The following is a 27,695-nucleotide window of genomic DNA, read 5'->3' as shown; positions in this document are numbered from 1 at the left end:
TGTCAGTATCTCTTGCGAATCTGTAGATGACGGCACAGTACTCTTCGCTCCATACGAACTCTTAGTTCGCCGCCGTTCACTACCATTGCCTTTCGCCGTCCTCGAGTTCAAAGCTGGCGCCTCTCTCATGTGCGTGTCCAACCCATCGGCTGCACCAATTACTTTACGCCGCCGTGAAAGCCTTGGCAGAGCAGAGCCACTGACCTCATCTTCAATATTTGACACAATGGACGACTCCACTTATCTTGCTGCTCTCGAGGCATCGCATCCTCAGTCACTGCCGCGTTCTTTTACGCCACCTATTGCCAGTGACCTTACGACGACGCAGCGCGACGAACTTATTCGCTTGCTCCAAGGCTTCTCTTCGTCTTTTGACTGCCAAGCAACACCACTCGGCCGCACAACGACTGTTTCGCACACTATCGACACTGGGAGCCATGCACCAATTCGACAGCGTCCCTACCGAGTATCGGCGACTGAAAGACGCGTTATCAATGACCAGGTGAACGATATGCTCAATCGCGGTGTCATCCAGCCTTCTAGTAGTCCTTGGGCATCACCAGTCGTCCTAGTTAAAAAGAAAGACGGCACCATACGATTTTGCGTCGATTATCGAAGGCTTAACAAGATTACCCGAAAGGATGTATAACCGTTGCCACGTATTGACGACGCACTTGAGTGTTTGCAAGGGGCGCAGTTCTTTCCTCCTTAGATCTCCGCTCTGGCTACTGGCAGGTGCCCATGGCTGACGCTGACGGTTCGAAAACCGCGTTTGTAACACCAGACGGCTTGTATGAATTCACTCTAATGCCGTTCGGTCTGTGTAACGCGCCCGCCACCTTCGAACGCATGATGGACGGCATCCTACGCGGCCTGAAGTGGCATACTTGCCTCTGCTACCTCGACGCCGTTGTCGTCTTTTTTCCTGATTTTCCGACTCATCTTCGGCGTTTACATCAAGTTTTGACCTGTCTCCGGACTGCTGGTCTCCAGCTTAACCTAAATAAGTGCCGATTTGCCGCTCGAAAACTGACTATATTATGCCACGTTGTCTCCAAAGAAGGCATTCTTGATCCTGCTAAACTTCGCGCCGTATCCGAATTTCCAAAGCCCACTAACTTGAACGCACTACGCAGCTTCATTAGCCTATGCTCTTATTTTCTACGTTTCGTTCGCAATTTCGCTACTGCGATCGCACCACTAAACCGACTTCTCCAAGGCGACAATGAACTTTCTGCTTGGTCGGAAGCCTCTGATGATGCCTTTACGACTCTTCGTCACCTACTCACGTCTCCGCCAATCTTGCGCCATTTTGATCCCAGCGCACCTACAGAACTTCATACTGACGCCAGTGGTGTCGGCCTTGGTGCCGTGCTCGCACAACGCAAGAACACTAATGCCGAATACGTAGTCGCCTATGCCAATAGTGCCCTCACGAAACCTGAGGCCAATTACTCAGTAACAGAAAAAGAGTGCCTGGCTATCGTGTGGGCTCTTCAAAAATTTCGTCCATATCTCTACGGTCGACGCTTTGACGTGCTGACGGATCATCACGCTCTTTGCTGGTTGTCCAACCTAAAAGACCCGTCGGGCCGCCTCACTCGGTGGGCCCTCCGAATCCAGGAATATGATATCCGTGTCGTCTATCGCTCTGGACGCAAACACGCCGACGCCGATGCCCTCTCGCGCTCCCCAGTTACTTCAGACAGCAGCACTTCTACCGACAGACATGACATCTCACCACTTGACATGCTGGACATGGCATCAGAGCATCGAAAAGACCCATGGATAGTCATGATGTTCGACTTTTTGTCAAATCCTCCGGCAACTTCGGCAACTCGAGCGCTACGCCGACAGGCGCAGGATTTCACAATCCGGGACGGACTTTTATACCGCCGCAACTACCACAATGACGGCCGCGAATGGCTCTTAGTAGTGCCTCGCCACCTACGACAAGAGTTCTGCTCCGCCTTTCATTCTGACCCGCAGTGTGGTCACGGCGGAGTGTCAAAAACTTACACACGGCTTCGCCTACGATATTATTGGCGAAGGATGTACACCTTCGTCCACAAATACGTACGCCCCTGCATTGCCTGCCAGCGACGCAAATGTGTCCCGCATCTCTCCACCGCACCTCTCCAACCACTTCCCTGCCCAGCTCAGCCATTTGACCGTGTCGGCATTGATATATATGGTCCTCTTCCATCTACTGGCGCTGGCAACCGATGGACTGTTGTCGCCGTAGATCATTTGACACGGTATGCTGAAACCGCCGCTTTGCCTGCCGCATCAGCAAAAGACATCGCCTCGTTCATTCTAAACAACTTCGTTCTCCGCCATGGCGCACCTCGTGAACTGTTGAGCGGTCGAGGCCGCGTATTCCTCTCAGATGTCCTGCAGTCACTCCTATCTGAATGCCAAATTTTTCACCGCACTACTTCTGCTTATCATCCATAGACCAATGGCTTAACAGAACGATTCAGCAGAACTCTTGGTGACATGCTATCAATGTATGTTGCATATGACCACTCCAACTGGGACCTTGTACTTCCGTTCGTCACTTACGCATATAACACTGCCTCTCAAGCCACTACCTGATTCTCACCATTCTTTCTGCTTTACGGCCGCCATCCCTCCAGCACCATTGATACGGTTCTCCCGTACCGGCCAGACCCTGCTGAATGCTCACCTGTTTCTACGGTTGCTCAGCACGCCGAGAAATGCCGCCAACTGGCCCGTTCTTTGACGTCTGCTCAACAGTGCTGCCAAAAAGAATGGCATGACCTCAATCCTCCCCCTCACCCCTTCCCCGTCGACTCACTAGTGTGGCTTTGGGTCCCGCCTGTTGCTGCTCCTGGCCTTTCGTCCAAGCTCCTCCCGAAGTACCACGGACCCTACCGCGTGTTTGCACAAACATCACCAGTTAACTACGTGGTCGAACTCGTATCGCCATCTTCCGATCTGCGTCGTCGGGGGCGAGAGACTGTGCACATTGACCGCCTGAAGCAGTATTACGATCCGCCCACCTCTTCCTAGGTCGCCAGGATGGCTACTCTTCAATTCCGAGGGTGATTGTGACGAAGAAGATGGGCAGGCTGAAAAGCCGCGTTGCCATCGCCTCCCACGTACCCAGTTCGTTCGCTGGCTGCCCCCTACCTACTGGTGCTGAGTTTGTCGCTGCTGCTCTACGAGCCGAATAAACCCCCCTTTACAATATATATATATATATATATATATATATATATATATATATATATATATATATATATATATATATATTGTAACAGATACGAAAGGCACGGACAAGAGAAAAGAAGGGAAGACGAAGAGGACGAAGCGTTGGAGAGGCCGAGCTGCGCTACTATCACGCTACGATCATCCTCCATCGCCTGTAAATAAAACCATTTCTTCGCAACTCTTCGTAACAGTTGTGGTGGAAGGTGCGGGGTAATCGACACCCGAAGCCGGAGGCTCAACCAGAAATTCTTCGACGGAGCCGTCGCATTGCTGGACTCCCACCGTATCTACCGGAGCTGCATATGTCCCACGACGCAGACGAACAACGGCCCATTCCAACAGCTGCGCCGACAAGTTCCGTTCTGCAACTGAGAGATGCGCGTCCCTTCGCCGGAAGATCGGACGAAGACGTCGAGGAATGGCTCATCCATTATCACCGGGTGAGTGCCGCCAACAAGTGGAACAGCGCTTCTCAGCTTTCGAACGTCGTGTTCTTCCTAACGGATACTGCGTTGCTGTGCTTCGACAATAACGAGGAAACGTTCACAACATGGGGAAGATTTGTTTCCGAAATCAAACAGAGATTCGGCGACTCCGCGACGAAAAAGAAAAGGGCGGAACAGACGCTACTGCAACGTGCGCAAGTGCCAGGCGAAACCTGCACGACCTATATTGAGGCGGTAATAAAACTGTGTAGGATGGTGGACTCTGGAATGTCTGAGGAAGATAAAGTCGGGCACATCCTGAAAGGAATTGCCGAAGACGTCTATAATTTCCTCATCGCAAAGGACAACCTGGCTTCCGTCACTGACATCATTCGGCATTGTCGTACTTTCGAGCAGCTGAAAACAAGGTGCATCACGCCGAAGTTTGGCAGGCTAGCCAATGTGACAACAGTTGCAAGCGTGGACAGCAACCAGCCCCTCGATCTTGCATCAACGATCAGACAAATAGTTCGGGAAGAGCTCAGCCTGCACGCACAAGCGACACATTCAGGCACTCACAGCTTCCGCCTACCACCAGATTTCGAGTCAAACGTGGCATCCATCGCCCCGTATCCAGCGGCGAGGGGCACCGAGGATTATGAACTCGCGCCCCGACAGCAGCCACGTCTCTACGACAGAGGCGCTACTTATGACGCTCGGCCACAACGAGAGCAGCCGCGTTTTTACTCCCGAGGTCCTGTGACTTCTGTCAGGCCGCGACAAGAAGGGCACCGACCCTACTACCACGACGTGACTTATGAACGATATGACGGATTTCAGCGAGGCGCAGAGACACGTTATCCACATGACAACGAACTTTCTCGCCGCCCGCAGCAGCCTAGCATCCGTTTCGAGGAAGATGCTGTGCACCGCGACCCTCCCGTGTGCTACAACTGCGGTTCCACAGGCCATATAGCACGGTATTGTCGCCAAGGCCGTCAATCACGAAGGACACCACCAATGTTCTCCCCACCCAGAACCCGTACTTCATATGACTTGCGGACGACCGATTCCCTTCCCATGGACCACTTCCCACACGAGACCAGACGCAGCGATTCGCCAACTTCTGAGCGGAGTTTGACGCCGCCAAATAATCGTTCACGTCGCTCTCCGTCCCCTCGGCGCCGTTCTTCGTCACCGCCGCCGGGAAACTAGCATCCGCGGCCAATGGAGGTGAGGTCGCCGGACGGTCTTTGCCAGAAATTCCTCTGCCTTTTGTGATGCTCAAAAAGAAAGTGAATGTCTCGATTGACGGACTACCAACCATGGCGTTAGTTGATACTGGGGCGACTATGTCTGTGATGAGCCTCGCTTTCAAGAACCGTCTATGCCACAAAGTTATGTTTTCTTGGAACGACGGTATTACTTTTCGTGGAGTGGGCGGCGAGTGGCTTCATCCCCTTGGTGTTTTGTGCTGTGAGTGTTTTGTTGGCTGGGAAAGTTTTTGTGTCGGAATTCGTTGTTCTTGCTCGTTGTTCGCACGATGTTATTCTTGGTATTGATTTTCTTGAACAGTGCGGCGCTTCCGTGGACTGTGGTTGTGGCGAAATATCATTGAACAAGTTAATTATAACAACAGATTCCCAACAAAGCTCGCGTGGCGAACACAGGGCACAGACACACTCAGTGTTCTTGATGAAGTGATTGCACCATCGTGGTGCCTGACGCCCGTTCGTGTTTCTGCAACTACTGTTGACGCTGATTGTGTTGATCTTGTAGTTAGGCCTCTCCGCATAAACTGTGCTAAAAAAGATATACTTGTGCCCTGCTCTGTCGTGTGCATGACGAAAGGAGTCGTCACATTGTGGGTGCTGAACTGTTCCGCCACGCCGGTTGTCCTTCCTCGCGGTATGAAAATCGCTCTCTTCGATGAAGCCGCATGTAACTCAATGGCGGCCCTAACTACGGACGTCTCTACAGCTTGCTCTCCTTGCGATAATAGCCATTTTGAAGAGCTAATGCTTGGCATGATCAGCAAGGCTCTCGGTACGTCGGAACGGCAAGCACTGGTACATGTCCTTGCCAGGCATGAGGCTGCATTCGACTTCACGCATGGAGATGCACCCCTTCATTTGCCGTCGTCCAGCGCTCGTCACAGAATAGATACCGGCTCCGCACACCCCATCCGCCAGAAGCCCTACCGAGTGTCATCCTCCGAGCGAAAAGTTATTGCACAACAAGTCAAGGAGATGATGGACAAAGGTGTCGTTCAAGAGTCGTCTAGTCCATAGGCAGCCCCAGTAATACTGGTCAGAAAGAAAGATGGCACCTGGAGATTCTGCGTGGATTACAGACATCTAAACGCAGTGACGAAGAAGGATGTCTATCCACTACCGCGAATAGATGACGTCATTGATTGCTTACACGCTGCTTCTTACTTCTCAACACTTGATTTGCGATCGGGATATTGGCAAATACCTATGGACCCTGCCGACAAGGAAAAGACCGCTTTCGTGACTCCAGATGGCCTATTCGAATATAATGTTATGCCTTTTGGCCTTTGCAATGCTCCTGCCACCTTCGAAAGATTCATGGACACAGTACTACGTGGTCTGAAGTGGGAGATATGCCTGTGTTACCTCGATGATGTTGTCATCTTTGGCCGCACGCTTGAATAACATAATGAACGCCTCAGCCTTGTTCTCGACTGCATCGAGAAAGCTGGACTGGTTCTAAACTCAAAGAAATGTCGCTTTGGCGAACGTCAAACACTGGTCCTGGGAAACTTAGTTGACAAGGATGGCGTCCGACCCGATCCTCGTAAGATTGAAGCGGTGAGCTCCTTCAAGCCACCACAATCAGCACGAGAACTTCGCTCATTCATTGGCCTATGTTCATATTTTCGTCGTTTTGTTCCCAGGTTTGCCGACATCGTTTACCCATTGACAAGTATTTTGCGACAAAATGCATCCTTCAATTGGACACCAGAGTGTGACGCATCATTTTCTCAACTGAAGTTTATACTAACGTCAGCACCGCTCTTGCGTCACTTCGATCCGTCTTGCCCAACTGAAGTTCACACTGATGCTAGTGGAATTGGGATAGGAGCGGTGCTTGTACAACGTCACAGTGGCGCAGAACATGTAGTCGCATATGCCAGCCGTTGCCTGAGCAAATCTGAATGGAATTATACGGTTACGGAACAGGAATGCCTGGCAGCTGTTTTCGCCATACAGAAGTTTCGGTGTTATCTTTACGGTAGACCATTCAAGATTATCACCGACCATCATTCTTTATGCTGGCTGGTCGGTTTGCGTGATCCCTCTGGTCGCCTCGCACGTTGGGCACTGCGCCTCCAGGAATACAACTTTGTGGTGTCGTACAAGAGTGGCCGTCGTCACGCTGACGCAGACTGCCTCTCTCGGATTCCTCTTGCGGCTACCGACTGCGATGCTGAGAATTTTGACGACTGTCTCGCTGCTGTTACTTCTACGTTCCCTGACGCGGCAGACTTTCAGCGAGAACAACGGAGTGATGTTACCCTCGATCCGCTTTTTGTCGCCGCCCGTACTTCTCCAGGTAGCGGTCGCTTTACCGTCCGTGATAAATTACTCTACAAAACTTATTATTCCGGGCATGGAGCGCGTTTTCTGCTTGTTGTCCCGGAGAGCCTTCGCTCCGACGTTCTACGCGCCATGCATGACGATGTGACATCCGGCCATTTCGGTTTCGTACGAACGCTGCTACACCGCACGCAGGAGCGCTTTTACTGGTCCAAGATGTACGAAACAACCAAGCGCTATGTCGCTAGTTGTGAAACGTGCCAACGTCACCAGCGACCGACCACCGCAGCCCCGGGTCCCCTTCGGCCATTGACACCACCCAACACGCCATTCGAGCAAGTAGGCATTGACCTTTTGGGTCCATTCCCGTTATCTAGCAACAAGAACCGTTGGATAATTGTCTGCGTAGACCATCTTACACGGTATGCAGAAACTGCAGCCATACCGTCTTCCATCGCCACTTGCGTGGCGGTCTTCCTGTTGCGTTCCGTGGTCCTTCGTCATGGCCCACCACGTGTCATCATCAGCGACCGTGGTAGCCAGTTCACTGCTGATGCCATTGAAGAGCTACTTCGTTTGTGCACTTCCCAGTTCCGTCATTCCACGCCGTATCATCCACAGACCAATGGCCTCGTTGAAAGGACGCACAGAACGCTGACCAACATGCTTGCCATGTACGTCTCCTCCAATCCTAAGAACTGGGACGACGTGCTGCCCTTCATCACTTACGCATACAACACGGCGAAACACGAAACCACGAACTATAGCCCATTTTATCTCCTCTATGTCAGGTTACCGCGAAGCCCTCTGGACACTTTCTTACCGTTTGTTCTGCACAGTGACGATTCTGTATCGAAGACTTTGTGTCTCGCCGAAGAAGCGCGTCGAATAGCTCGTCTTCGTACTCTGGCCTCGCAAAGTCGTTCGAAAGAGCGATACGACAACCGTCATGTACAAGTATCGTTGGAAAAAGGTGACTTGGTCCTTCTTTGGACACCGCAACGGAAGCTTGGATTGTGCCAAAAGTTATTGTCACAATATTCAGGCCCATTTGTAGTTGTGGACCGCCTGAGCGAACTCGCTTACGTCATAGCTCGCCTACTGTGCAACGGTCGGCGATCAAGCAGAACTCAGCTGACTCACATTGCTCGCCTGAAGCCTTTCTACCCTGCTTGTGCATCCTGACTCGCCCCACGGGCTTTGTCTGCTTGCGGGGAAATGTAACAGATACGAAAGGCACGGACAAGAGAAAAGAAGGGAAGACGAAGAGGACGACGCGTTGGGAGAGGCCGAGCTGCGCTACTATCACGCTACGATCATCATCCATCGCCTGCAAGTAAAACCATTTCTTCGCAACTCTTTGTAACAATATATATATATATATATATATATATATATATATATATATAGGTTTGAAGATTGGAAAGGAATTTTCGCAGTATACGTGCAACCTGGGATTGCACTGCCACCGCTAGCATATCGGCAGTAACGCCGCGACAACAACGGAAGCTGCAGTATTGTAAACCTGTATATAAATTCCCCTTCTACGTGTGTAGTACATGTTTGTTTCTCGTATGCGTTACCACAAAGCCTGAGACAGAGGGCTCTCGCCAGTAGGAGCGGAGCGAGCCGGCGCGCAGCGTGGTTGGGAGGGGGTTTAATTAGACGCCGCTTTAGCGGCCGCAGACCGATAAACAGTGGAGCGTTGTCTTACTTAATGTGTTAATGAAACGTTCATTTACTGTAAAGTATTCATCGGATGTTATACAGAAGTAAATGTTCATGACTGGGCGCAGCATACTCAAAGCGGGCCCAGGGTGCCAGCTGGGCCCGCTCTGACAGGTCTTGACAGATCTCGTTTTCAATCGCACACTTTCATTACAGTTTAGAGTTGCCAAAGTTTTCCGAAGCGTGTAGCTGAAGCGAGATAAAAAAGGTCACTAAAATTCTCACTATAGCCATGAAGTGGACCTCGAGAATGTAGGTATTTTCAAACATTCGATTTATTGAAATGAGCTAACGTGAATGATATCTACCTAGACGTTTCATGTTGGTCTATTGTCTGCGCAGCTAAATAAAAACGGTGAATTTACTAGCAGGGTTTAGAGGGCTTTAACTTCACTAATGTGTTTAATATAAGGTGGGTCAATGTTCGAAGTTTCGTATGCGAATAGTTAGTGTGTAATATTTTATTCGCATTCAAAAACGAACTATTCGGTAATTTCGAATATCGAAACTGACCAATTATTTCGCAACAACCGACTGTTAAAATAGGTTTACTTTTCTCCACCTGCTGAACAAACTATCGCAAATTATAATTATCAGAAATAAAACAGCGACGCAGTTTTTGAAGGAAAGCAGAAAGGAAATTGGTAACGGAAGCTTCGTTTTCGGTTTTGCGGTGGAAGTGCGGCACTGGTTAAGACCCCTTGGGTTAGATCTTGTACATATACATGAATATCCAAGGATGCATGGACGTGGTAATTGCCGTCTAGTAGCACAATTGATGATGTAACGCGCGCGTAATGCGGTGGTTGTGGGTTCGACTGCCACTGTTAGCAAGTAGTTTTTTCCTCCATTTCTCTTTAACTTCTGATTTTTACACTTCAGTGAAAAGCTCCAGATAATTTCTTCTATGCTTTCCTTTTCTTCATTATCTGTTGGTTTCATATAGGTGCGACTAACGAAAATGTGCTGCCGTTCTTACAAAATCGGGCACCTCGGCCCCCTCGTTTGGTCCCTTACATAAAAACCGGTTATTTTTGCTTCTGGCCTACGAATTAGTCTTTCTTGCAGTCATGCCATGTAGACGTTGTATGTTTTACGTTATGACCTGTGATCGTTTCCTCGTAACAAGTCCTGTATTGTGTCTAAGATACCGGAATACTTTATTAAGTTTTTCTTTTCTATTTCCAGTATTTTTGATATGTTTTTCAACCATTTAATTAGCGTTTCTGGAAACTTGGTCATACAGCAGCCTGTCAGTCCCGGAAAGCTTGTTTGCCACCAGGGTCTGATGGTGTCAAGCGGCTATTCGAGACGGTTTTAGTGACCTCACGTTTAAAACAATCCTACTTGTCCATGATAGTTGGATGTCTATTCAGTACAAGCGTGCTCCTAATTACACTGAAATAAATATCCCTGCAGCAAATATGTGCGTCTGCGTTTGTCTTTTCGATATTCGATACTTGCTATTCGTATTCGATTCGTATTTAAAGAAGTAGATATTTGCGTACCACTAATATTTGTGGTAACTCTTGTGACTGGCGCAGCGTGGCCTTCGTTGCCTTTGTGCCACTAAACCCAAACTAAGTATGACAGCCTAATTTTTTTCGTTACTTTCAGATTGGAAGGTTTCAAATACAGCAGGATTCAAAAGAAAACAACCGACGTAGTACCTAGCACTAAAATGACAGTCAACGTTATCTCTATTCTTTTTGTTCTCGAGTTTCGTAGTAGCAGACAGGCACGTACCCAGGGAGGGCCCCCCCCCGAAGTTGAGTGGCATACCCCCCCTCTATCCGCCCGCGCCACCACTTCTCACACACATTCCTAAAGCGCCGGTAAATCAATCTACTCGGCGGTCAACATGTTGCTGCCTTTTACAGGAAAAACAGTGTATGACTGACTTCCTTATGCAAGTGCACAAGACGAACGCTAACTCGGCATTCGTGTTGTCCATTTCTCTTGTGTCCTGCCTGCACGCTTCACCTTTTTGCATAATGAGTCCATACCAACTAGCTCAGCTTTCTGTCGTTCTAAGACTAACTTCCGTAGTTTTTTACGGCGTCCGTTAACAGAAAAAAACATCATGTGGGCCGATCCTGGTGGTAGTCTAAAAAGGGTCCAAGATCAATGGCACCCACGCTTGTGGACTCGGGAACCTAAAACGCGCCCTTTGCAATCTTTCGGATGGGCAGTGCTTAATGCACTCCCCACGTATGGGGAGTGGTTAACACCTGCTTCACCTCCGCCACGGGTCTTCCCGGCATTGTGCTACCTTCGGGGTGGACCCACGTATGGGGAGTGCTTAACGCCTGCTTCACCTCCGCCTCAGGTGGGCCCAGTATTGCATTACCTTCGTTACGGACCGACGTATGGGTAGTGCTTAGCGCCTGTTTCAACTCCGCCGCGGGTGGGCCCAGTATTGCATTACCTTCGGGACGGACCGACTATGGGTAGTGCTTAGCGCCTGTTTCACCTCCGCCGCAGGTGGGCCGAGTATTGCAATATCTTCGGCACGGACCCACGTATGCGGAGCGCTTAATGGCTGCTTCATCTCCACCGCGGGTCGGCCCGGCATTGCGCTACCTCCGGCATCGACCCACGTATGGGGAGCGCTTAGCGCCTGCTTTACCTCCACCGCGGTTCAGCCCGGCATGGCGCTACCTTCGGCACGGACCCACGTATGGGGAGCGCCTAGCGCCTGCTTCACTTCCACCGCGGGTCAGCGCGGCATTGCGCTACCTTCGGCACGGCCTACGTATGGGGAGCGCTTAACGCGTGCTCCAGCTTAACCACGGGTCGGCCCGACATTGCGCTACCTTCGGCACGGCCCACATATGGGGAGCGCTTAGCGCCTGCTTCACCTCCACCGCGTGTCGGCCCGGCATTGCGCTACCTTCGGCACGGACCCACGTATGGGGAGCGCTTAGCGCCTGCTTCACCTCCACCGCGGGTCGGCCCGGCATTGCGCTACCTTCGGGATGAAACCACGTATGGGGAGCGCTTAACGCCTGCTTCACCTCCACCGCGTGTCGGCCCGGTATTGCGCTACCTTCGGCACGGACCTATGTATGGGGAGCGCTTAGCGCCTGCTTCACCTCCACCGCGGGTCGGCCCGGCATTGCGCTACCATCGGCACGGACCCATGTATGGGGAGCGCTTAGCGCCTGCTTCACTTCCACCGCGGGTGAGCCCGACATTGCGCTACCTTCGACACGGACTCATGTATGGGGAGCGCTTAGCGCCTGCTTCATCTTGACCGCGGGTCGGCCCGGCATTGCGCAACCTTCGGCAGCGACCCACGTATGGGGAGCGCTTAGCGCCTGCTTCACTTCCACCGCGGGTCAGCCTGGCATTGCGCTATCTTCGGCATGGACCCACGTATGGGGAACGCTTAGCGCCTGCTTCACTTCCACCGCGTGACGGCCCGGCATAGCGCTACCTTCGGCACCGACCCATGTATGGGGAGCGCTTAGCGCCTGCTTCACTTCCACCGAGGGTCAGCCGCGCATTGCGCTACCTTCGGGATGAACCCACGTATGGGGAGCGGTTAACGCCTGCTCCACCTCTACGGCGGGTCGGCCCGGCATTGCGCTACCTTCGGCACGGACCCATGTATGGGGAGCGCTTACCGCCTGCTTCTTCTTGACCGCGGGTCGGCCCGGCATTGCGCAACCTTCGGCACGGACCCACGCGTGAGGAGCGCTTAGCGCCTGCTTCATCTTTACCGCGGGTCGGCCCGGCATTGCGCTGCCTTCGGCACGGACCCACGTATGTGGAGCGCTTAGCGCCTGCTTCATCTCCACCGCGGGACGGCCCGGCATTGCGCTACCTTGCTCACGGACCCACGTATGTGGAGCGCTTAGCGCCTGCTTTACTTCCACTGCGGGTCAGCCCGGCATTGCGCTACCGTCGGCACGGACCAATGTATGGGGAGCGCTTAGCGCCTGTTTTACCTCCACTGCCGGGCGGCCCGGCATTGCGCTACCTTCGGGATAGACCCACGTATGGGGAGCGCTTAACGCCTGCTTCACCTACACCGCGGTTCGGCCCGGCATTGCGCTACCTTCGGCACGGGCCCATGTATAGGGAGCGCTTACCGCCTGCTTCACCTACACCGCGGGTCGGCCCGGCATTGCGCTACCTTCGGCACGGACCAATGTATGGGGAGCGCTTAACGCCTGCTTCACCTCCACCACGGGTCGGCCTGGCATTGCGCTACCTTCGGCACGCACCCATGTATAGGGTGCGCTTAGCACCTGCTTCATCTTTACCGCGGGTCGGCGCGGCATTGTGCAACCTTCGGCACGGACCAATGTATGGGGAGCGCTTAGCGCCTGCTTTACGTCCACCGCCGGTCGGCCCGGCATTGTGCTACCTTCGGGATAGACCCACGTATGGGGAGCGCTTAACGCCTGCTTCATCTCCACCGCGGGTTGGCCCGGCATTGCGCTACCTTCGGCACGGACCCATGCATGGGGAGCGCTTAGTGCCTGCTTCACCTCCGGCGCGGGTCGGCCGGCATTGCGCTACCTTCGATATGGAGCCACGTATGGGGAGCGCTTAACGCCTGCTTCAGCTCCACCGCGGGTCGGCCCGGCATTGCGCTACCTTCGGGATGGACCCACGTATGTGGAGCGCTTAGCGCCTGCTTTATCTCCACCGCGGGTTGGCCCGGCATTGCGCTACCTTCGGCACGGACCCATCTATGGGGAGCGCTTAGCGCCTGCTTCACCTCCGCCGCGGGTCGGCCGGCATTGCGCTACCTTCGATATGGAGCCACGTATGGGGAGCGCTTAACGCCTGCTTCAGCTCCACCGCAGGTCGGCCCGGCATTGCGCTACCTTCGGCATGGACCCACGTATGTGGAGCGCTTAGCGCGTGCTTCATCTCCACCGCGCTTTGGCCCGGCATTGCGCTACCTTCGGCACGGACCGACGTATGGGTAGTGCTTAGCGCCTGTTTCACCTCCGCCGCGGGTGGGCCCAGTATTGCAATATCTTCGGCACGGACTCACGTATGCGGAGCGCTTAATGGCTGCTTCATCTCCACCGCGCGTCGGCCCGGCATTGCGATACCTCCGGCATCGACCCACGTATGGGGAGCGCTTAGCGCCTGCTTACCTCCACCGCGGTTCAGCCCGGCATGGCGCTACCTTCGGCACGGACCCACGTATGGGGAGCGCCTAGCGCCTACTTCACCTCCACCTCGTGTCGGCCCGGCATTGCGCTGCCTTCGGCACGGACCCACGTATGAGGAGCGCTTAGCGCCTGCTTCACCTCCACCGCGTGTCGGACCGGCATTGCGCTACCTTCGGCATGGACCCATGTATGTGGAGCGCTTAACGCCTGCTTCATCCCCACCGCGGGTCGGCCCGGCATTGCGCTACCTTCGGCATGGACCCATGTATGTGGAGCGCTTAGCGCCTGCTTCATCTCCACCGCGGTTTGGCCCGGCATTGCGCTACCTTCGGCACGGACCGACGTATGGGTAGTGCTTAGCGCCTGTTTCACCTCCGCCGCGGGTGGGCCCAGTATTGCAATATCTTCGGCACGGACTCACGTATGCGGAGCGCTGAATGGCTGCTTCATCTCCACCGCGCGTCGGCCCGGCATTGCGCTACCTCCGGCATCGACCCACGTATGGGGAGCGCTTAGCGCCTGCTTACCTCCACCGCGGTTCAGCCCGGCATGGCGCTACCTTCGGCACGGACCCACGTATGGGGAGCGCCTAGCGCCTACTTCACCTCCACCTCGTGTCGGCCCGGCATTGCGCTACCTTCGGCACGGACCCACGTATGAGGAGCGCTTAGCGCCTGCTTCACCTCCACCGCGGGTCAGCCCGTTGCGCTACCTTCGGCACGGACCCATATATGTGGAGCGCTTAGCGCCTGCTTCATCTCCACCGCGGGTCGGCCCGGCATTGCGCTACCTTGCTCACGGACCCATGTATGGGGAGCGCTTAGCGCCTGCTTCACTTCCACCGCGGGTCAGCCCGGCATTGCGCTACCTTCGGCACGGCCCACGTATGGGGAGCGCTTAACGCTTGCTTCACCTACACCACGGGTCGGCCCGGCATTGCGCTACCTTCGGCATGGACCCATGTATGGGGAACGCTTAGCGCCTGCTTCACCTCCACCGCGTGTCGGCCCGGCATAGCGCTACCTTCGGCACTGACCCATGTATGGGGAGCGCTTAGCGCCTGCTTCACTTCCACCGAGGGTCAGCCGGGCATTGCGCTACCTTCGGGATGAACCCACGTATGGGGAGCGGTTAACGCCTGCTCCACCTCTACGGCGGGTCGGCCCGGCATTGCGCTACCTTCGGCACGGACCCATGTATGGGGAGCGCTTACCGCCTGCTTCTTCTTGACCGCGGGTCGGCCCGGCATTGCGCAACCTTCGGCACGGACCCACGCGTGAGGAGCGCTTAGCGCCTGCTTCATCTTTACCGCGGGTCGGCCCGGCATTGCGCTACCTTCGGCACGGACCCACGTATGTGGAGCGCTTAGCGCCTGCTTCATCTCCACCGCGGGTCGGCCCGGCATTGCGCTACCTTCGGCACGGACCCACGTATGTGGAGCGCTTAGCGCCTGCTTCATCTCCACCGCGGGTCGGCCCGGCATTGCGCTACCTTCGGCACGGACCCACGTATGTGGAGCGCTTAGCGCCTGCTTCATCTCCACCGCGGGTCGGCCCGGCATTGCGCTACCTTGCTCACGGACCCATGTTTGGGGAGCGCTTAGCGCCTGCTTCACTTCCACCGCGGGTCAGCCCGGCATTGCGCTACCTTCGGGATAGACCCACGTATGGGGAGCGCTTAACGCCTGCTTCACCTCCACCATGGGTCGGCCCGGCATTGCGCTACCTTCGGCACGGACCCATGTATGTGGAGCGCTTAGCGCCTGCTTCATCTCCACCGCGGGTTGGCCCGGCATTGCACTACCTTCGGCACGGACCCATGTATGGGGAGCGCTTATGCCTGCTTCACCTCCGGCTCGGGTCGGCCGGTATTGCGCTACCTTCGATATGGAGCCACGTATGGGGAGCGCTTAACGCCTGCTTCAGCTCCACCGCGGGCCGGCCCGGCATTGCGCTACCCTCGGGATGGACCCACGTATGGGGAGCGCTTAACGCCTGCTTCACCTCCACCGCAGGTCGGCCCTGTGCTGCAATATCGTCGGGATCGGCCCACGTCTGGGGAGGGCTTAACGCCTGCTTCACCTCCGCCGCGGGTGGACCCGATATTGCACTATCTTCAGGCCGAACTGCAGCGGAGGTTAAACACTCTGCTTTTTGTTCGAGAGCTTTGACTCTCGTCAGCTTTCGCTGCCATTCCATCTTCACAGAGTGGAATGGTTGTCAAGTTTTTCACTTGTCGATGGCGGTGGTTATCGAAGTCTCCTGGGTTGTGGAGGCCAGTTTTCTCATCGACTCGGTGCCCGCGCGATTAACTCAAGATGAATTCAGTGGTTACCATCTATTGCTGGAGGCAGAGCATTGTTTATTGTTTTAATTACAATGTTTTATTTTATTTATAATTCCCAACACAATTTTTATGCCACTATCCTTTCAATGATCACTCGCATCACTGTTTTTCGGTTAGTTCAACCTTCTTTGTTTAGACTTACCTAAGGGCTAGGAAAGGGACTAGGTTCATAGTGAGCTTGTCTATATTCTCATGGAACGAGTTGCGACCGGAAAAAACGCCAGTTGCGTTTAACTTTTCCTTTTGCTTGATTATTTTCTCGAGTAACGGCTCGTCGCGACGCTGGCAGATCCTCGGAACTATATATCCGCGATATGGGTTAGATAAGATGGAAAGTAAAATATTGCGAAACAGCGTCCATCATCAGACCCTGCAATAACCGTTCAACCCATAAGAAATATGACTGTCAGCCCTTACCTCGTCTGGTTCATCCCTAATTGTGCAGCACTTTTCGTGTAAAACTTTCAACTGAAAACAAGAGTCGGAAGGAGATCAGAAATTAAGCAATCTACTAACGCAGAAAGGCAGGGCAACAGCCAAACAGGGAGGAAAAGCGAAAATTGTTTGTGGACACATTTATGGATCTACATCTTTTTATTTAAAAAGGAAATAGAGAAAACGCCGCCGGAAGTGAAGAATAATTACGTCTGTTTTGAATGACTATTCTACAGTTATCAATCGAGCCGCCTGACGTAGCCACTTCCCTGCTGTGCTAACAGGGGTGTTTTTGTAACCTTCCGCTGTACATCTAGAACATCTATAACCGCAGCGTCCTGCGCTCTACGCGGTTGTACGGGACTGGTGACCACGCATCGTTACGCAACTTCCCAAATAACAATACGAGTCGGTTTTGGCATGTGGTACCGCAGTAGAGGAGGGATACAAAAGAACTGTGGTTGTTCCGCAAATATACATTTCTCTTCCAGATATAATTCAAAAAAGCGACTATAAATATTTATTTTGCACTTTAGCTGGTTAACTTGTTCTTGGCAAGGTTCTTCCTGCGCATCTTTCATGCGCGAGTCCATGTGATGTGGTTCTTTATTTGCCAAATAAAGAAGAGTTGTATCTCGCAGGGGTACCTGTGAGATACACGTTATTTCAATTCTCTTTTGCGGGTTTACGCGTCTTTATGGCGAATGGTGAGCATTATTCACATGTGTACTAGTAAAAGTACCCTCCCGCTCATTTGCATAAAAAAGTTACCTTGGGTTGCCCCCCCCTCCTCCGAAAAAAAATCCTGCGTACGTGCCTGGTAGCAGGACTATATTCTGTGGAATGCGCTTGGCCGCATGTTGCTAACACGGCGATGATATTGAACAGAAGTTTGTACAGATTCAGTGCCACATTTCCGCCATCGATTTAAGGAAAAGCCCCCGAGAAGTACTGATTGGTCCGAAAACAAAGCGGAAGCAATTTATTAACATGCGCGTGAACGAGCTCAGCCGTTCCGATATTTGCGCATTTTTACGCAGTCTATGTGCCTTAATCATTTGCTGTGTTCTAAATTTGAAGACAAAATTTATTCGATTCCATTTTGGTAAACTATCTCTCATACACGCTTGCACATGTCTACCAACCGAATGGATTTAATGACACCGCTGAACCCTCACCGTTTGATCGCGCTTAAGTGCAGACTGCAAATAATAAACACATATTCTGTGAGCAAATGTGAACGCTATGATGGCCACTGTGCTGTGCAGCACAAGTAGAATGTGAAGTCAATTGGTGCCCCATGATCACGGAGCCTATGCACCGTACAGCGAGTTACGGCCACTTAAATGTAGCTTTTGAATATTAAAGGTACACTAAAGGTTAATATTAAGTCAACGTGGACAGAGATACAGAAGCTCAAGATGACAATGCTGATATCACATTCTATGTGGTTGCGATCATGCAGCTTGATGCCGGGATTGAGGCGGCGAAAGCGGAAGCCGACGCCATCGACGAAGAGCTGCTGATCGTCAACAATTTGATGATGAGAATAGACTCGGTGACCGGCAGCCGCCAGCAATGGAGTAGAGGGAGAATGTACTAGACAACATGGAGGGTGGAATGAACACAAGCACGCCGTTGTTGTCGAGAGTATGTGCAGTTCGCACATATCAAGTGGCAAAAATACTTTATTGAATAATTAATAACACTCATATGCAGTATTTTTAGAGCATTTTGGTTTGATTTGTTCTTTCTAACCGTGAGTACGAGTACACTGTTAACGAGAGGGCATGTTCGCATGTTCGCGCGCTTACCGCTTGCGTTTCTCAAAGGTCATCGAGATTTCGAAACAGTTGTAGGGTGCTGCGTTGACTCGATAGACTGTTGACTCGGTGACCTTCGAAACCGTCCGTGTAGCAGCCCGAACTTTACCTTTGAGTCAACTGACAATCGGTTGGAAGGCCTTCCAAACGCACGTGTGACACGGGTATTAGTAAGAGGCGATTGGAAGATTGGTGGAAGTAGGGATACGGCAGAAAACGGAGACGTACTAAAGCAAAGTTCGCAATAGGTGGTCAGAAAATTTGGTTGTGGGAGTTTGTATTTTTTCTTTATTTCTTCTTTAACCTAGGTAGTACATTAGGCAGTATAGTAGCAAGAGTTTGGTGGCGCAACCCACCGCCCCGTTCCAAAGGGACGCTCATAACATCCATCCATCCTTCCATCCATCCATCCATCCATCCATCCATCCATCCATCCATCCATCCATCCATCAATCCATCCATCCATCCATCCATCCATCCATCCATCCATCCATCCATCCATCCATCAATCAATCAATCAATCAATCAATCCATCCGTCCATCCTCTACTGAAGTTGTTTCCCCCTCCTCCTTCCTGTATATTGCGCGCTCGCCTACCGTGGTATTTTCTTCACCTTCGGGTGCCTTCCAAATTCGATTGTTTCCCGGCCTCACACATCTCCCGCCTACTTGAAGAGCTGGACAGCTACTATTGCGCATAAAAATCTACGCGCCGTGAAATCAGTTAGAAGGAAACTTCGCATAGGAGAAGCCAAGATGTATGATCTGAAAAATCAGCATGGCAAAATAATCACCAATTTTGAAAATATAGTAATAGCGGCGCAAGAATTCTATACTAACCTGTACAGTACCCAGAGCAGCCACGCTACCGTCGTTCGAAGAAGTAATGAGTAGGATACAGAGGCTCCTTCTATAACTAGCCATGAAGTTAGTAGGGCCTTGCAAGACATGACCCGTAGAAAGTGGCAGGAGATGGAATAACAGGGGATTTAATCAAAGGTGGAGGAGATATCATGCTTGAAAAGCTTGCGGCCCTTTATACACAATGCCTCACGACTTCAAGTGTACCAGAGAACTGCAAGAATGCCAACATTATCCTTATCCACAAGAGGGGAGGCGTTAAAGAATTGAAATATTATAGGCCCAATATACCTTGCTTTCTGTATTATATAAGATATTCACCAAGATAATATCTAATAGAATGAGGGCAATGCTTGGCTTTAGTGAACCAAGAAAACAGGCTGGCTTCAGGAAGGGATATTGTACAATGAACCACATCCATTTCATCAATCAAGTAATTGAATAATCTGCAGAGTACAATCAACCTGTCTATATGGCTTTCATAGCTTATGAAAAGACATTCAGTAGAGATGTCAGCAGTCATAAAGGCTTTGCGTAATTAAGGAGTACAGAAGGCATGCGTTAATGTCTTGAAAAATATTTACAAAGATTCCACAGCTACCTTGGTTCTTCACAGGAAAAGTAGAAAGTTATCTATCAAGTAAGGCGTCAGGCAAGGAGACACTATATCTCCTAGGCTATTCACCGCATGTGTGGAAGAAGTATTCAATCTTTTAAACTGGGTAGGCTTAGGAGCGAGGATGAATGGCGAATATCTCAGAAGCCTTCGGTTTGCAGCTGACATTGTATGTTCAGCAACACGGGGGATGAATTACAACAAATGAATGAGGACCTTAAGAGAGAAAGTGTAAGAGTGGGTTTGAAGGTGAATTTGCAGCAGACAAAGCTAATGTTCTATAGCCTGGCAAGGAAACAAGTGTTCAGGATTGCCAGTCAGCTTCTAGAGACTTTGAAGGAATACGTTTACCTAGGTAAATTACTTACTGAGAACTCTGATCATGAGAAGAAAATTTACAGAATGAAGACGGGTTGGAATGCATTCGGCAGGCATTTCCAGATAGTGACTGGGAGCTTACCACTATCATTGAAAAGAAAGGAGTACAATCACTGCATTCTACGAGTGCTAACATATGGAAAAGAAATTTGGAAGTTTACAAACAAGTTAAGGACAGTGCAAAGAGCGATGTGCCGAAAGATGTTAGCCGTACCATTAGCGGACAGGAAGAGGCGGGTTGGATCAGAGAGGAAATGGGGATAGCCGATATTGTTATTGACACTAAGAGAAAAAAAATGGAGCTGCCGGCCATGTAACGTGTAGGATAGGTATTTGGTGGACCGGTAGAGTTACACAATGACTGCCAAGAGAAGGGAAGCGTATTTGAGGATGGCATAAAACTAGGTGGGGCGATGAAATTTGCAAATTTACAGGTGCAGGTTCGAATGAGTTGGTGTTGGACCGGGGTAATTAAAGATCGCAGGGAGAGGCCTTCTACCTCCAGTGAACATAAATATAGGCTGCTGCTGATGATGAGGCGTATTGCCTAGGACTGGTTAACTTGTTCCTATTTGGTTGAAATGTCGTGTTTATCGTTCGTTAACTCACTTTCATCATAGTTATTGCCTATTTGCATGAAGGACTGCATGGCAATTAAATATGCATTGGCTGATATGTCTATACAACAAACGGTTCGCTGTATTAAAAACAATGAACGCAGCTAGCACATGGCAAATTTTTTTCTTGAAACATGGCCTTTTAAAATTTAATCACTTATATGAATTTAGGCTCACTGTATACATACGAGGTAAACTCGATAAAGATTTACTAATTTTTTTTATCGAAAGTGCTTCTCAAGTACAAGGACTACAATCTTAGGCATGGCTATTTTAGAGTTCCCCTTTGCAGGACCAACTGCGGTGCAAAACAACTAGCATATTTACTCCCCTCCTTCATAAACGCACATCCAAACACGATCACTATTGCTCGAAGCTTCAGAGAACTGAACTGCTTTAAAAATTCTATGAATATATATTTGCTTTCTTTTTCTGATTGAGGCTGTGTCAGTAAGTTTCTTGCGTGCTTTATGTAGAATTATTTTTGTTAAGTCTGTGTCATATTGTGCTTGTATATGTTTATCCATGTTTTTCTTCCACTAAAGTTATTCTGTAGAACTTTATTGTTCCTACTTAGAAAGTTTAATAACGATATAAGTATTTAAAGTACGTATGTCTGTACTTCATGCTACGTATTTATAATGTATGTCATTGTAACCTATATTGTATGCTCTGCTGCCTCACCGTTGAACAACGTACGGGTGGTACGGGTGTCAAAGCTTTATTTAGTAAGGCAAACAATGTCCTGCCTTTAGCCTTTCAATCCAATACCTTCACCGTGCCTGAATTAATGGTAAGTAAACTAATAAAATATGATACATTAGCTCACCATGTACTCTAGCCAACGTTAGTCTCGAGGACGGCGTTTCTACGTCCTTCAGTAAAACCGTGCACGCGCTATGCGTTCAACGCACCGCTGTGAGTCGGGCCCTGCTGCATCGCACAGCGTATAACTTTTGCACGAAGCTTCGTCTATGGAATCCAAGCCCAAACTTACTACATAAATTACTGCAAGGAACGCTGGCGCTACTGTACTTCAGCAACTATGGGAATGATGGTTAGTACATGAATTTGCCTTATCTGCGTGCATGTGGCTTCGTGTGGTCTTGTGATGTTACTTATGACACTTTATCGCTCCCAATTTGCGGGCATAGTTTTCGAAATACATCAAGGCAATTAGACTGTGCACACGTGCATAATCATTGCGAATTGTTCCATTTAAAATGCAATATATTGTTGAACATTGTCAATTTGCAATGTTACAACTCCATTTGAAGCCACAGGTACTAGATTTAGTCAAATACTGTATAGCCTGGTCATTATTCACAATGCTGCATGACTCTGAGTACTTGCAGCCTTTGCACGTTTATTTTAATGATGTCTCATTTCCATGATAGTTCAAGGAGCTGACGTCAGCAGGAATTGTAGGAAACTTTATAGGTCGCGCAGCATATTTCCATTGGCCGGTGCCAGTCACTTTTGTTCTTGAATGTGATCTGCAGGACCAGGGTTAGCGACGGTAGTGCCGAGCATAAATTTGCTTACAAAAATTACTCGATGAGACTCGGCGGTCCAGTCAGGATGGGTATAATGCATAGTACAAGCATTTGCCTAAGCTCTGCCTTCCTGGCTTCAGACAATTTGAGACTTTGCAAACTGATCACTTAAACAAAATACTGCGTTGTAAATGTAACAATTCACAATGATTATGCATGTGGGCAGAGCCTTATTGTACGCGGCGTTTTCAAATACATAGCGTCTTGAGCATGAAAAGGAAAGTATGATAAATAGAGTCACAAGCACAACGATAAAAAAATCGGTGTGCTGCGCAACATTCCTACCGCCACTGCATGGGCTTAGTGTCAGGGTTTCCTCTAGCATTGGTTGTAAGAAACTGTGTTGCCGAAGCGCTTTTGCACCGGAACTTTCACCGAACGCTGAAGACGTACCATGTGTTAAAGTTGCTGCGGCTTCGTCGACCACGTATAGCATAGGAAACTTTCATTTGTTCCTGTATGACGCGAACACTGGCCTGTAGGGTCATTCGCAATTGGCGCGCCACTGGCGCTTCTCAGGCGTTGGAAGCCAACCCACGCACCTGGAACATACTATGCGTGCTAAAAAAATAGACAACAGACATTCAACGCACATGCTGACATGCGCCATTGGTTTCAATTACGTGTGTGCAAAATTTCATATTCGAAGAGAACACGCAATGCCATACACCAAGAATTATGAAACTATTTCGCTACATGAAAGATCATTTTAGCGACTTCCACGTCACATAGCTAATTTACTCATTCTCGACAATCTTCTCGATGCTTGAGAAATCTCACTATTGTGTTCGCCAAAGCTTATACCATTCATTAGAAATTTCGATTAAACACGTCTAATTGCTTATTGCGGCAACGTTGCGGGATTCCGGCAAGCCGCCGAGGCACGACCAATCAGCATAATTTGAACATTTGATTTTGTTTCCGTTGCTTTTCGTGGAACATTAAGTTGTAGCGATTGTGTTCTATGAGATGTTCAATTAGTACATGAAATCTACTCTATGCATCCACTATTTTCTCTGGGTGCTGTGCTCCACAGCAATGAAATGAGTCTGGGCAAACAACCACGCGGAGCTAACAATTTTTGCACAGCGTACCTTAATCACTCTCATGCTTCACCTTTGAAATCACCCATATTGCTCCGAAGCTTCGGGCATTGCGACGTTTCGTTCTTTTAATAGGTTCATGTATGCGAATACGCGTGTACGTTTACTGTGTCGTACGCCTTATTTGTCTTTACACCAGAGAACGAATCCAGCATCAAGAATTGAGTTCCTGGTCGTGCAAATGCTAACGTCACTTTCTTTTTTTTATTTTATGTACAGTGGAAGATCAGGGAGACCTGGTAAGAACGCCCTCCTTTCAACTTTTCTTGGGAAATTACTAGCATGAAACTGCGCTTGTTCTACTGCCAATTTACGTGGTCGGTATGCAATATTTCCTGGGCTTCACAATTCTGTCTTTCGTCTATTGTTTCCCGATTATTGGAAAATACCTGCAAATGCGAAAAAACGTGCCGCTTGTATTGGTTCAAACAACCGACCAATCATAAAAAGTTGGCAATAAATTGAGGCTACAAAGATTTGGCAGAGACACGTGAGGCTGCTTATGTGTGGGAACGCGAAAGCATTACGGTCCATTTGGTGAAACATTTTCTTCCGCGTCCGCGCAAGCTCTCGCCTACGCTTTAACGGCGCCTCGGTAAAAGCGCGCCAAGCGTCCTCGCTCGCCCGCGAGGGGTTCGCAATTCGAAGGACCACTCAGCGGCGTTCAATTAGACATTAATGCTTTTTTTTACCTTATACACTCATGACATGACGCCACCTCCACCCCATTGGCTGCACCGTCACGTTCCCAATCGTGCACGTACTAGGCCACAACTTTAGTCGTCCGGACCCGCGGATCCGCAGTGGCGTCTGGGAAGCGTGCTCCTCTCGAACACCGGGTTCGATTCCCAACCCAGACGGAGATTTTCTTCTCAAGGTCATTGATTTTCTTTGTTCACGGGAACCTCCCTGAGAAGTCTGACGTCAGTCCGAGCATTTCTGACGTGTATTTACTCTTTGCGCCGTCGGCCATTTTTGGTACGATCACTCGGTGGCGACGCCTATACGACACCGGATTTTTGCGTAATAGGGCATATAATGCTTTCGCATGAAAACGGAGAAGATAGAAACTTAGGTTGATGACAAAGTATTTAGGACCGCTGGACAGGCTTCATTTATTAGCAAATAAATTGCAGCGACAGCTTGTACCTACTAAAAACGTACAGTGGTGGTGGCAACGGACGGAACGGCTCTACAGTGATCGCTATCCTTTGCTTTTGCAGTTACTGCGTTGGAACGCTTCACTGTTTTCAATATCACCGCTTGCCTGCTGCAGCTTCCCGATAGAGGCCACTACCACTTGTCAGCTACAGCTGTACGTCATGAGCCACGTCAGCGCCGTGCTGAATTAAAGACGACGGCAAGCCTTCGACGAACGCATTTGCTTAGTGGTGGTGGCAACGGTCGGAACGGCTCTACAGTGATCGCTATCCTTGGATTTTGCAGTTACTGCGTTGGAACACTTCACTGTCTTCAAAATCACCGCTTGCCTGCTGCAGCTTTCCGATAGAGGCCACTACCACGTGTCAGCTAATATTCTACGTCATGAGCCACGTCACCGCCGTGTTGAACTAAAGACGACGGCAAGCCTTCGACGAACGCATTTGCTCAGTGGTGGTGGCAACGGTCGGAACGGCTCTACAGTGATCGCTATCCTTGGCTTTTGCATTTACTGCGTTGGAACACTTCACTGTCTTCAAAATCACCGCTTGCCTGCTGCAGCTTCCCGATAGCGGCCACTACCACTTGTCAGCTACAGCTCTACGTCATGAGCCACGTCACCGCCGTGCTGAATTAAAGACGACGGCAAGCCTTCGACGAGCGCATTTGCTCAGTGGTGGTGGCAATGGTCGGAACGGCTCTACAGTGATCACTATCCTCTGCTTTTGCAGGTTGGTTTAATTTCTCACTATTTTAACGTACTATATTGCTTCTGCCACCACCACTGCTGCGTACACTTCCTTTACACTTTGGCGCTGGAGTGCTGTGTAGCCTTTGTTCTTCGAACCGAAATGTCGGAGTTGTGTTTGGTCTGCAATGAGCTCCTCCCATATAATTGTGTGAATCCAACGTGTTCTGAATGTAACTACAGTTACCATTTGTGTAAAAGAGCATGTCTTGTCTTAGCTGCCCATGGCACTCAATGCGCAAGTGGTAACTTGGGGAATGAAAAAAGCACTGGAGAAGGTGCTCATTCAAATTAATCGAAAATTGACTCAGTTACCTGCAATTCAGAGTAGGGTGGATGCCCTTTTTTCAATTAAGGAAACGGTCGACGAAATGGAACACTCCATTGAGCATCTGTCTGAACAGTACGACATGGTACTTGCATAAATGAAAAAGACAATCTGCAGAAATCCTAAGCCTTGAGAAAAGTATCGATATGGTGGAATCCTCTAACAACAATCAGGAAGTGTCTGAATTAAAAAAACAGGTCGCCGCCTTCGAACAGTACAGTAGAAGGCAGAATTTAGAAATCCAGGGACTGCCAGATGTTGAAAACGAGAATCTGCTCGCTAGGGTGAATGAACTGGAAAATAAACTTCACCTTCCTCAGTTGACTTTTACGGACTTCGAGGCCTTACACAGACTCCCTGCGAAGCCTGGCAAAGCCTCAGTAATATTAGTTTCACATCACGTGTCATGCGCGATGAATGGATGGCAAAGAAAAACGAGCTTACAGCTGATCAATTGGCGATACATTTCAGAGACAATTTGACATCGCAGAATTAGAAACTTCTGTGGGTGATGAAGGCAAAGGCGCGGGAAATGCACTACCAGTTCGCATGGCAAAAGGATGGAAAGCTTTTCATGCGTAGGACATCTGGCCAGCGGGCAGTGCGCATCAATTGCGAAGCTGATCTTGATAAGATTCATTGAGCGGCCACAAGATTGCACCGCTTATAATTTTCCTTGTTATGATTTCTGCTTTCGATGGCTGACTTCGCTAAAGTTATGTATCAATATATTTCTTCTTTTAAATCCCCAGTATATACCCTGCGCAGAAAAAGCGATAACATGTCAGTTTTCCACGCAAATGTAAGAAGCTTGAGGAACACGCAACATGAAACAGAGGCATTTTTGAAACCCTTGATTACAATTTAACTTCATAGCATTTATGGGAACTTGGTTTCAGAATGTTCAAGATGATGATGATGATGAAAAACGTTTATTTGCTCTATTTGGCAGTGATTTTTGCGGCTTCAGATGGAGTGTTCCATCTTCTCTCCAGGGTCGGTTCCCCTAGTCCAGAGCTCCGCTGAGGGTAGCTGCCTTGCGTGCACGCCTTACTAGACCTTGTTGGACCTTCAGGATGTCGCTGGATAGCATCCTCTCCCACTGTTCCGCACTCGGGTTTTTTATTATGGCTAGCCCTTCTGTTTTCTGGCAAGCCCATGTGGTATGGTATAGGGTGTTGTACACTTTTTAGGCTATAGGTCTGAGGGTGTTTAAAGATCAGGTCGTAGAGGTGGAGGAACTTCATTGTATAATAAAGATGACATTGCCTATGATGTCTTGTCGCAGTTTTCTGGTATTACCGCGCATTATGAATCAATAGTTGTTAAGAGTGCTGGAACAGTCATTGCTTCAATTTATCGCCCGCCTTCTGGTGAAGCTAAAGCATTCTTTGAATATATTACGTCTGTTTTTGGATATGTGTCCTCTGCACTGCTTCCTATTGTCTTGGTCGGCGATTTTAACATTGACTTACTAACAGACACTTCACAATCTGGACAATTTTTAGACATAATTGAGTCATTCTCTTGTACAAATGTTAAACGCTCGTCGACAAGAATAACAGGATTAAGTGAAACTATGATTGAACTGCGTGTAATTAGTCATGATGAAAGTGATGTTATACCTGGCAC

The sequence above is a fragment of the Dermacentor variabilis genome, chromosome 8 (assembly GCF_050947875.1).
Source record: "Dermacentor variabilis isolate Ectoservices chromosome 8, ASM5094787v1, whole genome shotgun sequence".
NCBI classification, from domain to species: domain Eukaryota; kingdom Metazoa; phylum Arthropoda; class Arachnida; order Ixodida; family Ixodidae; genus Dermacentor; species Dermacentor variabilis.
This window is presented reverse-complemented; position numbering follows the sequence as displayed.